This window comes from Somniosus microcephalus, chromosome 11, assembly GCF_052327205.1.
Source record: "Somniosus microcephalus isolate GS21.2 chromosome 11, FLI_Smic_1.0, whole genome shotgun sequence".
In the NCBI taxonomy this organism is placed as follows: domain Eukaryota; kingdom Metazoa; phylum Chordata; class Chondrichthyes; order Squaliformes; family Somniosidae; genus Somniosus; species Somniosus microcephalus.
The window spans coordinates 93,039,575-93,054,348 of NC_140997.1; the positions used below are offsets into that span (position 1 = coordinate 93,039,575).

At 51.4% G+C, this 14,774-nt stretch overlaps 1 long non-coding RNA gene across 1 annotated transcript in view; it reads left to right on the forward strand.

The window, feature by feature from the left end:
• Positions 1 to 14,774, forward strand: part of LOC147110745 (uncharacterized) — a 93,722-nt gene that overhangs the window by 48,547 nt on the left and 30,401 nt on the right. The gene's annotated exons all lie outside the window — the stretch shown is intronic.

Consider the following 14,774-nt stretch of genomic DNA (forward strand, 5'->3'; position numbering starts at 1 on the left):
TCGCCTCTACCCCCCCGTCTCCCTCGCCTCTACCCCCCGTCTCCCTCGCCTCTACCCCCCGTCTCCCTCGCCTCTACCCCCCGTCTCCCTCGCCTCTACCCCCCGTCTCCCTCGCCTCTACCCCCCGTCTCCCTCGCCTCTACCCCCCGTCTCCCTCGCCTCTACCCCCCGTCTCCCTCGCCTCTACCCCCCGTCTCCCTCGCCTCTACCCCCCGTCTCCCTCGCCTCTACCCCCCGTCTCCCTCGCCTCTACCCCCCGTCTCCCTCGCCTCTACCCCCCCTCCCTCGCCTCTACCCCCGTCTCCCTCGCCTCGCTCCCCCGCCTCCCTCCCCCCGTCTCCCCCGCCTCCCTCCCCCCGTCTCCCCCGCCTCGCTCCCCCCGTCTCCCCCGCCTCGCTCCCCCCGCCTCGCTTCCCCCCCCCCCCCCCCCCCCCCCCCCCCGCCCGTCTGTCATAGAATGGCTTCAGCACAGAAGGAGGTCTTTCGGCCAGTCGAGCCTGTGTCAGCTCTCTGCAAGAGTACTTCAGCTAGTCCCATTCCACTGCCTTTCTCCGTAGCCCTGAAAAATATTTTCCTTCAGGAACTTATCCAATTCCCTTTTGAAAGCCACGATTGAGTCTGCCTCCACCACCCTTTCAGGCAGTGCATTCCAGATCCTAACCACTCGCTGCGTAAAAAAGTTTTTCCTCATATCGCTTTTGGTTCTTCTGCCAATCGCCTTAAATCTGTGTCCACTGGTTCTTGACCCTTCCGCCAATGGGAACAGTTTCTCTCTATCTACTCTGTCTAGACTCCTCATGATTTTGAACACACCTATTGACGTAAGAAAACTACTAGGCACTTGGTCTGAGTATTAAACAAGGCTTTAATCAACTGTTTCACAACATGGAGGTCTAGTTGTGCTTCGCTAGTTCCTGTTTACAAAATGTCCTGAGCAAGCTGGGCCTGTGCCCGAGTATTTATACTCTCCCTGGACAGCGCCACCAGCAGGCCGCCCAGTGTTATTTCACAAGTCATTTCTACATGAATGGCAAGATTCATGTCATTCTTCCCGCTTGAAAGATTGGAAGTCCGGTGGCTTCTTTCTACCGAATTAGTCAGACTAAGAATAGACGCAGTCGTTTGGATCTCCGTCGGTGGTCGGAAGGCACGTCTCCTCGGACCGTGTTTTGGTCCCTGGGTCACTTAGTTTGTACCAGCTGGCTGGCAGAGTCCGTGTCGACTTGATTGGCCTGAGGGGGACTGGGCAGATTGTGACTCCGGGTGCGGGCCCCCACAGGCGCAGAGCTGGCTTCACCCTGCCCAGTAGTCGGTGACTGACTGGCGTCCTGGCTTCGGGTGGCCATCCCGCAGGGAGCGCTCTGTTCCCCGGGTTGATCCGGCAGAATAGCTGGCAGATCCCTTGATGTCCCGGGTAGGGCGTCCTCCTCCAAGGAGCGCAGGGTATCGGCGTCATTAATACGGATCCCACTATCGATTGGGTCCGTGGGACCAGTTGGGCAGGGAGCCAGATCCCAAAGTGACACTGCTGATTCCCGGCCATCAGGGTACCGCACGTGCGCGTATGTAGGATTGACATCCTTTAGTTCCACTTCGTCGACGAGGGGATCACTCTTGGAGGATCGGACGAATCTTTGGAGCAGCACGGGGACAGGTTCCAACTATGATGGTAGGGACGTCCCATGAGTGGAGCGACGCTGGAACCCGAAGAATCGTTCGTGAGGTGTAGCGTTGATGGATGTAGAAAGAAGAGACCTGATGGAATGCAATGCGGCAGGGAGCATAGTTTCCCACTGCTGGTCTGATAGGTTGTGTGACCTCAGTGCAAGACGAACAGCATTCCAAATGATAGCATTGTATCTCTCAACCTGTCCGTTTCCAATAGGATGATATGGTGTCGTTCTACTTGTAGCGATTCCCCCTTGGGAAAGATAACTTTTGAGTTCGCTTGTCTGATCGGGGTCCCTCCTTCATGAGTGGATGAAATTGGCCGTACCGCAAAGGGAAAAGACCTGATCGAGGCATTTGATCACTGTGGAAGTAAGCATATTGGGACAGGGGAAAGCAAAGGGAAAGCGTGAATATTTGTCCACCATAGTAAGCAAGTAGGTGTTTCGCGTTGAGGAAGGCAGTGGCCCTTTAAAGTCAATGCTGAGTCGCTGCATAGGCTGTGTAGTGTGTATGAGCGAGCCATCCGACAGACGGAAGAATTGCGGTTTTAATTCCGCGTTAATTCTACAAGTGGAGCATGTTCTTCTCACATCTTCCGTAGAAAATGGGAGATTTTTAGATCGCACAAAGTGTAACATACGGGTAACGCCAGGATGGCATAAGTCAGTATGAAGATCTGCAAGAGTCGAAGTTGACATGGAAGAGCAGAATGCATGTGTGAGGGTATCCGGGGCCACATTATCTTTGCCGGGTCGATAACGTATGGTGTAGCCAAAGGTGGCCAATTTCTTCCTCCAGAGCTGTATTTTGTTATTCTTGATCTTAGTGCGTTTCCGGTTATCCAGCATAAAGGCCACGGAGCACTGATCGGTTATAAGTGTGAAATGGCGACGAGCGAGAAAATGACTCCATTTACATACCGCTTCGATGATAGCCGTAGCCTCCTTCTCGACAGGAGGATAATGGAGTTCGCTACCCTGCAAAGTTCTGGACAGAAATGCAACGGGTCAACCACCTTGATTCAAGGTAGCCGAGATCGCCACCTCCGATGCATCGCACTCGACCACGAAAGGGAGATTTTCATCGATGGAACGAAGCGTGGTTTTTTCCAGTTGTTGCTTGAGGAGGTCGAAAGCTGAAATAGCCGTTGCCTCCAACGGAAATGACTTCGCGTGAAGCGGGCTGGATCTTGTCAGAGAAGTGGGGTATCCACTTCGCATAATAGGCGAACATGCCGAGGGCCCGACGAAGAGAGCTGAGATTCGTAGGAGGAGGGAGCTCCTGAAGCGGACAAAGTCGCTCCGGATCCAGTTTGATGACACCATTGCCCACCCAGTAGCCAAGGATGTTAACTGATGGTACTGATTTCACAGATTTGGACTCATTTAAGGTTAAGTTGCGACGACGGAGAACGTCAAGAAATTTCTGGAGGTTGGCATCATGCTTCTTCTGGTCATGACCAGCAATGGTGATATTATCCAGATATGGAAAAGTGTCTGTTAAGTTCTCCTGTTTGACTAGGCTATCCATTGTCTGTTGGAAGATGGCCACCCCATTGGTGACCCCAAATGGAAGGTGACAAAACTGGTAAAGCCGGCCATTGGCCTCAAAGGCCGTATACTTTTTGTCAGAGTCCTTTAAAGGTACTTGATGGTATGCGCTCTTTAAGTCAAAAGTCAACTTGTAGTTGGCAAGGTTATTGACCATGTCATCGATGCGTGGTAGTGGGTAGGCATCCAGGTCGGTATACTGGTTAATAGTTTGCGAGTAATCGATGCAAAGACGTTTCTTGTGTTGCTTCAGAGGATTTTTAACAACGACGACTTGAGCCCGCCAGGAAGATGAACATGGCTCAATGATACCGTCAGCTAGAAGGCGAGAGATCTCTGCCTCGATAAAGGATAGATTATCTTGGATGAAACGTTGTGCTTTAGTGACTATGGGTTTATATCGGTGGGGAAAGATTGGCAAACAAGGAGGGCTCGTCGAGCAAAGCCGCCGAAAGCGCACAATACGGTACTTTGGCAATAGTAAGCTCCGGCTTTGACCCTCCAAACTCGCAAGTGAATCTTTTGTGTTGTTTCTGGAAATCCTGTCCCAGGAGCACATCACTGCATAGGTTTTGGAGCACCCTGAGCCGGGTGGAGAAATAAGTGCGGCCATTGAGAATAAGGTCGACAAGACAAAAGCCGGAAGAGTTGGTGGTCAATGTCGTCAGAGCCATTGCAATTTCCCTGTCCGAGGGGTAAATACGCAGTTTTAACTTACTGACAGCCTGCTCACTGATGAAGCTGTCAGAGCTGCATGAGTCGATTAGTGCACTCAAAATGTGTCCATTTACCGAAACCTTCATGGCTGCATGGGACAGGCTTTGGGGGAAAAACAGCTGTGATGGGAGGAGGAGCAGTTTTACCCTTGACAGCTGTAACCTTAGCAGTGGCTCTTGGGGGAGGAGCAGTTTTATAGATAGCAGCTGTAACCTTGGTAGTGGCTCTTGGGGTCGGAGTAGTTTCTTCATGATGGATTGATTACTACCTCTGGTTCCCTTCTACCGTTTGAGTCGTAGCCGTCTGTTCCCAAAACCACTCGGAGCATGGAGCAGCAAGCAGTTGATTAAATTGACGTAAGAAAACTACTAGGCACTTGGTCTGAGTATTAAACAAGGCTTTAATCAACCGTTTCACAACATGGAGGTCTAGTTGTCTTTCACTAGTTCCTGTTTACAAAATGTCCTGAGCAAGCTGGGCCCGTGCCTGAGTATTTATACTCTCCCTGGACAGCGCCACCAGCAGGCCGCCCAGTATTATTTCACAAGTCATTTTTACATGAATGGCAAGATTCATGTCACCTATCAAATCTCCTCTCAACCTTCCCTGCTCCAAGGAGAACAACCCCAGCTTCTCCAGTCTATCTACATAACTGAAGTCCCTCATCCCTGGAACCATTCTTGTAAATCTTTTCTGCACCTCTCTAAGGCCTTCACATCCTTCCTAAAGTGGAAACAATACTCTAGTTGAGGCCGAACCAGTGTTTTATAAAGGTTCATCATATCTTCCTTGCTTTTGTATTCTATGCCTCTATTTATGAAGCCCAGCATCCCGTATGCTTTTTTAACTGCTTTCTCAACCTGCCCTGCCACCATCAACGATTTGTGCACATATACCCCCAAGTATCTCTGTTCATGCACCCCTTTTAAAATTGTACCCTTTAGTTTATATTGCCTCTCCTCATTCTTCCTACCAAAATGTATCACTTCACACATTTCTGTGTTAAATCTCATCTGTCACGTGTCCGCCCATTCCACCAGTCTATCACTATCCTCCTCACTGTTCACTGTACTTCTAAGTTTTGTGTCATCTGCAAATTTTGAAATTGTGCCTTGTACTCCCAAGTCCAAGTCATTAATATACATCAAGAAAAGCAGTGGTCCTAGTACCGACCCCTGGGGAACATCACTGTGTACCTTCCTCCAGTCTGATAAACAACCGTTCACCACTACTCTCTGTTTCCTGCCACTTAACCAATTTCATTTCCATGCTGCCAGTGTCCCTTTTATTCCATGGGCTTCAACTTTGCTGGCAAACCTATTATGTGGCACTTTATCAAATGCCTTTTGGAAGTCCATGTACACCACAACAACCGCATTGCCCTCAGCAACCCTCTCTGTTACCTCATCAAAAAACTCAATCAAGTTAGTTAAACACGATCTGCCTTTAACAAATCTGTGCTGGCTTTCCTTAATTAATCCAGACTTGTCCAAGTGACTGTTAATTTTGTCCCTGATTATCGTTTCTAAGAGCTTCCCCACTGCCATGGTTAAACTGACTGGCCTGTAGTTGCTGGGTTTATCCTTACACCATTTTTTGAACAAGGGTGTAACAAATGCAATTCTTCAGTCCTCTGGCACCACCCGTATCTAAGGAGGATTGGAAGATTATGGCCAGTACCTCCGCAAGTTCCACCCTTACCTCCCTCAGCATCCTAGGATGCATCCCATCCGGTCCTGGTGACTTATCTACTTTAATTACAGCCAGCCTTTCTAGTATCTCCTCTTTTTATCCCATTCAGTATCTCAACTACTTCCTCTTTCACCATGACTTTGGCAGCATCTTCTTGGTAAAATAGATGCAAAGTACAGTACTCATTTAGCAACTCAGCCATACCCTCTGCCTCCATGTGTAGGTCTTTTTGGTCCCTAATCGGCCCCACCCCGCCTCTTACTACCCATTAACTATTTATATGCCTATAGGAGACTTTTGGATTACCTTTTATCTTAGCTGCCAATCTATTCTGATACTTTGTCTTTGCCCCTCTTATTTCCTTTTTCACTTCTGCTCTGAACTTTCTATATTCAACCTGACATCTGTCATACACCCCCTTTTTCTGTTTCATCTTACTCTCTCTCTTTCGTCATCCAGGGAGCTCTGACTTTGGTTGCCCTACCTTTACCCCTCATGTACCCGAACCATCTCCTCTTTAAGGCAGCCTATTGTTCTATTACACTTTTGCCTGCCAATCTTTGATTCCAATTTACCCGGGCCAGATCCATTCTCAACCCACTTAAATTGGCCTTCCTCCAGTTAAGTATTTTTACTCTAGATTGCTCCTTGTCCTTTTCCACAGCTAATCTAAACCTTATATTATGATCACTGTTCCCTAAAAGTTCCCCTACTGACACTTGCTCCACTTGACCTACCTCATTCCCCAGAACCAGATCCAGCAATGCCTCCTTCCTCGTTGGGCTGGAAATGTACTGATCAAGAAAGTTCTCCTGAACACACTTCAGAAATTCTGCCCTTTGCACTATTACTATCCCAGTCTATATTCGGATAGTTGAAGTCCCCCATTATCACTACTCTATAGTTTTTGCACCTCTGTAATTTCCCTGCAAATTTGCTCCTCTATATCCTTCCCACTAGTTGGTGGTCTGCAGAATACACCTAGTAGTAGAATACACCAAATAGATTCTGTCCTTGAGCCCTCTAGGACATCCTCTCTCTCTAGCACTGTAACATTCTGCTTAATCAGTACTGCCATCCCACCTCCTTTCTTTCCCTATCTTTCCTGAACACCTTAGTGGCAGAAGGCAGAGGGTGATGGTGGAAGGTTGTTTTTGTGACTGGAAGCCTGTGTCCAGTGGGGTACCGCAGGGATCGGTGCTGGGTCCCTTGCTGTTTGTGGTCTACATTAATGATTTGGATGTGAATGTGAAAGGTATGATCAGTAAGTTCGCAGATGACACGAAAATTGGTGGGGTGGTAAATAGCGAGGAGGGAAGCCTCAGGCTACAGGACGATATAGATGGGTTGGTCAGATGGGCGGAACAGTGGCAAATGGAATTTAACTCTGAAAAGTGTGAGGTGATGCATTTTGGACGGACTAACCAGGCAAGGGAATACACAATGAATGGTAAGACCCTAGGAAAGACAGAGGATCAGAGGGACCTTGGTGTGCATGTACATAGATCCCTGAAGGCAGCAGATAAGGTGGTTAAAAAGGCATATGGGATACTTGCCTTCATTAGCCGAGGCATAGAATATAAGAGCAGGGAGGTTATGATGGAGCTGTACAAAACGCTGGTAAGGCTACAGCTGGAGTACTGTGTGCAGTTCTGGTCGCCACACTATAGGAAGGATGTGATTGCTTTGGAGAGGGTGCAGAGGAGATTTACCAGGACCTGGGCTGAAGCGCTTCAGCTATGAAGGAAGACTGGACAGGCTGGGGTTGTTTTCCTTGGAGCAGAGAAGGCTGAGGGGGGACCTGATTGAGGTATACAAAATTATGAGGGGCATAGATAGGGTGGATAGAAAGGAACTTTTCCCCTTAGTAGAGGGGTCAATAACAAGGGGGCATAGATTCAAAGTAAGGGGCAGGAGGTTTAGAGGGGATTTGAGGAAAAACTTTTTCACCCAGAGGGTGGTTGGAATCTGGAACTCACTGCCTGAAAGGGTGGTAGAGGCAGGAACCCTCACAACATTCAAGAAGCAGAAGCATTTGGATGAGCACTTGAAATGCCATTGCATACAGGCTACGGACCAAATGCTGGAAAATGGGATTAGATTAGATAGGGCTTGATGGCCGGCGCGGACGCGATGGGCCGAAGGGCCTCTTTCTGTGCTGTATAACTCTATATCCAGGAATATTTAGTACCCAATGCTGCCTTTTTTGAGCCAGGTCTCCATTATCATCACAACATCATATTCCCATGTGGCTATTGTGCCTGCAGCTCACCAATCTTAGTTACCACACTTCGTGGATTTACACATATGCACTGTAAACCTATCTTAGACCTTCTTGTATTCGCTTAGTCTGACCCCACCTAATACCGTACCATTTCTTACTCTAGTGCTATCTTTCTCTCCCCATCTGTTATGCACTTTGTTTCTCCTTTCTACTGCTACATCCTGGTGCCCACCCCCCTGCCAAATTAGTTTAAACCCTCCCCAACAGCACTCGCAAATCTCCCCGCGAGATTAATAGGTCCCGGCTCTGTTGAGGTGCAACCTGTCCGGCTTGTACAGGTCCCACTTCCCCCAGAACCGGTCCCAATGTCCCAGGAATCTAAAGCCCCCTCTCTGCACCATCTCTTCAGCCACACATTCATCTGCTTCTATACCCGCGAGCTCATGGCGCCGCAGTAATCTGGAGATTGCTATCTTTGAGGTCATGCTTTTTAATCTCTTTCCTAGCTCCCTAAATCTGCTTGCAGGACCTCATCCCTCTTTCTGCCTATGTCATTGGTACCAATATGGACCATGACCTCTGGCTGTGCACCTTCCCCCTCAGAATGTTCTGCAGCTGCTCAGTGACATCCTTGACCCTGGCACCAGGGAGGCAACATACCATCCTGGAATCACGTCTGCAGCCGAAGAAACACCTGTCTGTTCCCCTAACTATTGAATCTCCTATCGATATTGCTTTCCCGATCTTCTCTCCAGCACCCCCCCTTCCTTCCTCCCCCCCTTCCTTCCTCCCCCCCCTCCTTCCTTCCTCCCCCTCCTTCCTTCCTCCCCCCTCCTTCCTTCCTTCCCCTCCTTCCTCCTCCACCCCTCCTACCCTTCCTCCTCCCCCTTCCTTCCTCCCCCCTCCTTCCTTCCTCCCCCCCTCCGTCCTTCCTCCCCCCCTCCTTCCTTCCTCCCCCCTCCTTCCTTCCTCCCCCCCCTCCTTCCTTCCCCCCTCCTTCCTTCCTCCCCCCTCCTTCCTTCCTCCCCTCCTTCCTTCCTTCCTCCACCTTCCTCCCTCCCCCCCTCCTTCCTTCCACCCCCTCCATCCTTCCTCCCCCCTCCTCCTTCCTCCCCCCCTCCTCCTTCCTCCCCCCCTCCTTCCTTCCTCCCCCTCCTTCCTTCCTCCACCCCTCCTTCCTTCCTCCCCCCCTCCTTCCTTCCTCCCCCCCTCCTTCCTTCCACCCCCCCTCCTTCCTTCCTCCCCCCCCTTCCTTCCTCCCCCCCCTCCTACCATCCTCCTTCCTCCCCCCTCCTTCTTCCTCCCCCCTCCTTCCTTCCTCCCCCTCCTTCATTCCTCCCCCCTCCTTCCTTCCTCCCCCCTCCTTCCTTCCTCCCCCCTCCTTCCTTCCTCCCCCCCTCCTTCCTTCCTCCCCCCACTCCTTCCTTCCTCCCCCCTCCTTCCTTCCTCCCCCCTCCTTCCTTCCTCCCCCCTCCTTCCTTCCTCCCCCCTCCCTTCCTTCCTCCCCCCCTCTTCCTTCCTCCCCCTCCTTCCTTCCTCCCCCCTCCTTCCTTCCTCCCCCTCCTTCCTTCCTCCCCCCCTCCTTCCTTCCTCCTCCCTCCTCCTTCCTCCCCCCTCCTTCCTCCTCCACCCCTCCTTCCTCCTCCCCCCCTCCTTCCTTCCTCCCCCCCTCCTCCTCCTCCCCCCCTCCTTCCTCCTCCCCCCCTCCTTCCTTCCTCCCCCTCCTTCCTTCCTCCCCCCTCCTTCCTTCCTCCCCCCCTCCTTCCTCCCCCCTCCTTCCTTCCTCCCCCCTCCTTCCTTCCTTCCCCCTCCTTCCTTCCTCCCCCCCTCCTTCCATCCTCCCCCCTCCTTCCTTCCTCCCCCCTCCTCCTTCCTCCCCCCTCCTTCCTTCCTCCCCCCCTCCTTCCTTCCTCCCCCCTCCTTCCTTCCTCCTCCCTCCTCCTTCCTCCCCCCCCTTCCTTCCTCCACCCCTCCTTCCTTCCTCCCCCCCTCCTTCCTTCCTCCCCCCCTCCTTCCTTCCTCCCCCCTCCTTCCTTCCTCCCCCCTCCTTCCTTCCTCCCCCCTCCTTCCTTCCTCCCCCCTCCTTCCTTCCTCCCCCCCTCCTTCCTTCCTCCCCCCTCCTTCCTTCCTCCCCCCCTCCTTCTTCCTCCCCCCTCCTTCTTCCTCCCCCCTCTTCCTTCCTCCCCCTCCTTCCTTCCTCCACCCCTCCTTCCTTCCTCCACCCCTCCTTCCTTCCTCCCCCCTCCTTCCTTCCTCCCCCCTCCTTCCTTCCTCCCCCCTCCTTCCTTCCTCCCCCCTCCTTCCTTCCTCCCCCCTCCTTCCTTCTCCCCTCCTTCCTTCCTCCCCCTCCTTCCTTCCTCCCCCCCTCTTCCTTCCTCCCCCCCTCCTTCCTTCCTCCCCCCTCCTTCCTTCCTCCCCCCTCCTCCTTCCTCCCCCCCTCCTTCCTTCCTTCCCCCCTCCTTCCTTCCTCCCCCCTCCTTCCTTCCTCCACCCCTCCTTCCTTCCTCCCCCCCTCCTTCCTTCCTCCCCCCTCCTTCCTTCCTCCCCCCTCCTTCCTTCCTCCCCCCCTCCTTCCTTCCTCCCCCCCTCCTTCCTTCCTCCCTCCACCCCTCCCTCCTTCCTTCCTCCCCCCTCCTTCCTTCCCTCCCCTCCTTCCTTCCTCCTTCCTTCCTCCCCCCTCCTTCCTTCCTCCCCCCCTCCTTCTTCCTCCCCCCCTCCTTCCTTCCTCCCCCCTCCTTCCTTCCTCCCCCCTCCTTCCTTCCTCCCCCCTCCTTCCTTCCTCCCCCCCTCCTTCCTTCCTCCCCCCCTCCTTCCTTCCTCCCCCCCTCCTTCTTCCTCCCCCCTCCTTCCTTCCTCCCCCCCTCTTCCTTCCTCCCCCCTCCTTCCTTCCTCCCCCCCTCCTTCCTTCCTCCCCCCCTCCTTCCTTCCTCCCCCCTCCTTCCTTCCTCCCCCCTCCTTCCTTCCTCCCCCCCTCCTTCCTTCCTCCCCCCTCCTTCCTTCCTCCCCCCCTCCTTCCTTCCTCCACCCTCCTTCCTTCCTCCCCCCCTCCTTCCTTCCTCCCCCCTCCTTCCTTCCTCCCCCCTCCTTCCTTCCTCCCCCCCTCCTTCCTTCCTCCCCCCCTCCTTCTTCCTCCCCCCCTCCTTCCTTCCTCCCCCCTCCTTCCTTCCTCCCCCCTCCTTCCTTCCTCCCCCCCTCCTTCCTTCCTCCCCCCCTCCTTCCTTCCTCCCCCCTCCTTCCTCCCCTCCCCCCTCCTCCTTCCTCCCCCCCTCCTTCCTTCCTCCTCCCTCCTTCCTTCCTCCCCCCCTCCCCCCTCCTCCCTCCTTCCTCCTTCCTCCTCCCCCCCTCCTTCCTTCCTCCCCCCCTCCTTCCTTCCTCCCCCCTCCTTCCTTCCTCCCCCCCTCCTTCCTTCCTCCCCCCCTCCCATCTCTCCCCTCCTTCCTTCCTCCCCCCCCCCCCCCCTCCCGGGCTGTCTCTCCCTCTCCCTCCTGTCTCCTCCTGTCGCCCTCTCCCTCCTGTCACACTCTGCCTCCTGTCGCCCTCTCCGTCTCTCTCTCACGCCCCTTCTCTCTCTCTCTCTCTCTCTCTCTCTCTTTCTCTCTCTCTCTCACCCCCCCTTCTCCCTCTCTCTCTCTCACCCCCCTTCGCCCTCTCTCACCCCCCTTCGCCCTCTCTCTCTCTCACCCCCCTTCGCCCTCTCTCTCTCTCTCTCTCACGCCTCTTCACTCTCTCTCTCTCTCTCTCTCTCTCTCTCTCTCTCTCTCTCTCTCTCTCTCACGCCCCTTCACCCTCTCTCGCCCATAAATTATTTTGGTCAGTTCTTAGTGGGTTCAGAGCAGAAACAATATTGGTAACGTGAGTGAGAGAAATGTAAATCTCACTCTGTGCCTCTGAGGTTGAGATGAAGGCTCATTGCTGGAGTATGAAGGGAATACTCAGGGCAATTAAGGGGAGAATGATCCAGCCTTGACACGTGTCCTCTTAGCGAAGATCTCAAGTAGTTGCCCAGTGCTCTGTTCCATGTGGGTAATCCTACGTCAGGTGGATGGCGTAGAGCAGCTTCCCATTTCTTTCAGTGTGTGAGTGAGAGATCAATCATCTCCTCGGGCAGTGCTCTCACCTCTCTGTAGTCGCAGGTACAGATTAATCCTGTTCACACTTGGTGAGCAGCAGCTTGAGTTTCAGCAGCTGCAGCACAATTGACACCCAGAGTGTGCTCGGATGCTGCACTGTGCCTTGTATTTTGTGTAACAGCCTGTTGCAGATGTCGGGGCTCCAGGAACGCTGGCTTGTTGGCTCTCCCCACATTGTGTCCATCTGCCCAAAGTACTGATGAGGCTTGACCAAATGATGGGTCACTCGTCAACAAAATACCCATGCACAGCAAGTCTTATCTGTAGAAAGGGACCTTATCCTGTGATGAAACGTTGAATTCCATGCACTGTTTGGCTGTTTATTGCTTGCAGGGATATCCTACAGTCATTTCTGAAGTGTAATATACAGAGATGGGATTTTGAAGACATGAATTACTGAAGTTATTTTAATGTGATGTGTCTGATGGAAATGCAGATACTGTTTCAGTAAGTTTAGAAGTGTCAGGGGCAGCATTACCATGAGCAAGGAGGTAATGAAGTAGCACACTCCCCATTCTGTATAAAGACTGGCTGAAATATGCATGTGATGGTCTCTGTTCTCATTATATTTTTCAGCAAAACTGCATACGGAAGATTCATTTTCAAAAATTGCTTTTGGTGCGACTGAAACTATGCAATTAGCATTCAGTATCTTTAGCACAGTTTACCAAAAGTACAAATTAGCAGCTTCCCAACAAAATTACTTTTATTCTGCCATTGCCTGCATGTCTTTAAAAGTACTCTGTTTGGATGATGAAGGATTAGTATGGAGTTAAAAAAAGTCAAATGTAAAGTATGCTCAACCCTGGGGGGAGGGGGGGGGGGTGAGGGGGCAGTGTTGAGAGGTTTGTGTCTCAGTTGAGATGGGCCATTGTATGGAACATCTGTTTAAAGTATGGCCAGGGATCCACATTGGGTTTGTGAGCCTGGAAGCGGGGCCCAGGCAACTTGTTTCTGTTTGTGCTTATTTCTCATTGCATTGTCCTGTTTCAATAGTATGTACATTAATGGAACATGGATTTAAACTGCACATGTGGCAAGCAAGGCCCCATGATCTGCCCACAAAGACAAAACGCTTGGACACTCCCACTGTCGAACTTTAAGGTGTTTAAGCTGTTCAGCCCCCTGTGAGAGAGGTGGGATCAGCAAGAAGCAGCCTGGAAGGGGCAATCACTTCTTCCCACCACGCTCCTGTACCTGGGATCGGATTGCAATCGTGCGCCGTTTCAAACTTTATCTTCAGCGCTACACCACTTGGGCAGATTCTAATGCTGCATTACGATTCTGCTTCCTACCCTAAATGGAGGTTGTAAAGTGCACTTGTCATTCCTGATTTGCTCATTTACATAGAAGCAGGATATGACCGCAGTCCATGCTTTGAAATCAGCATTTTATTTCTTTGAGGTGAACACGGTATAAATCTTAAGTCATTTCCCCCCATTATAACTAAATGAAGTAAAATTGCATGTAGTGTGGATTTGTTACTGTGTAGCTGGCGCGAGCGGATAGAGGCCCCATTTCTTCTAAAGTTTGGGAGCGATACTGTACCGTAAGGTAACAGCTCCTGTGACTGTTGCTGTGTAGCAATAGCAGAATCTAGGGCTCTGTTTTCTCAACTAAGTTGAAGACCTATCAAATATTGATGGGCTGTGTGTTTCTAGGAATGGCAGATACTGGAGTACACTAAACCTTGCAGAAGACTCGGGAGTGATTTAATTGGGTGAGATGCATCAAATTGTGAGGGCTTTCTTCTTTGCTGCTACACTAATATGCTCAATAACGAGGTTGTTCTTTCCAGAGAGGGGTGGATTCAATGCTGTTGCTGTTTACAGGAGATTAAGAATGGTTTTCTCAGGAGATTCATTGCTCTGGACTGACTGCAGTTACTGCATTTCAATAAGATGCTGTATTTTGGCAGGTTTGATGTATTCTGCGTTAATTCAGATTGCAGAATAGCTGAAACGTGTTTGCTACTTTGAAATAGGTAGCTGCAAAAATGCTGCTTTTTGTTTCAGCAGGTGTGGGAGGGAAACAAAAGCTCGGGCCTTGCATAGTACACCGACATAGTAACAGTTTCCTTCCTCACCCCCTTCCCAGTTTTTTCCCCTTGATTTTCTCCTCTGACTCTGTTTCTTTGAAGGCAGTGGTGTACTGGAGTGCTGTCTGCCGCTGCTGCCGACCTCTGGTGCTTTGTCAGAGAAAGGGTCTGATCAGCGAGTGTCACTGGAATAATCGGCTGTGTGCAGGATAACGCAGCCAGGCATTACTTGGTCAACCTCTGACCTCCACATGCAGAGATTTCCACCAGGACAAGGGGGTTGTTGGTTCATGATAGAAGCAAAAAGCCTGGCCATATTCTGTTCTACCTCAAAAGCCGAGGTTAATTCTGCACTCCCCAGTGCCTCGGCTAAGCCAGCCAGGGTTATAACATGTTATGGTCTGTGGCATTAAGTGCAAAGTGATGATGAGGAAAGGAGTACAAAGATGGCTGCTCTCTCTCTCGTATTTCTGGCAGATCAATTTGATTAACACTAAATTGCAATAATAATCCCGGTTTTGGAATGTGCAGTGACAGTGGGACTAGTTCTGTTCAATATTTTGATTGCATTGATTCATTTGGGAGGTGTGTACAGTTCTGTGCGTTATCATTATTTGGATGAATAAACTCCTTGTATAGAAACAATAGAAACAAAAGATAGGAAGGAGAAAAGCAAAAGTGGAAGGCAGAGAAATCAATGGTGTAAATCAAACAGGGCCACAGTACATAATAATTCTAAAAGGACTAAGAGT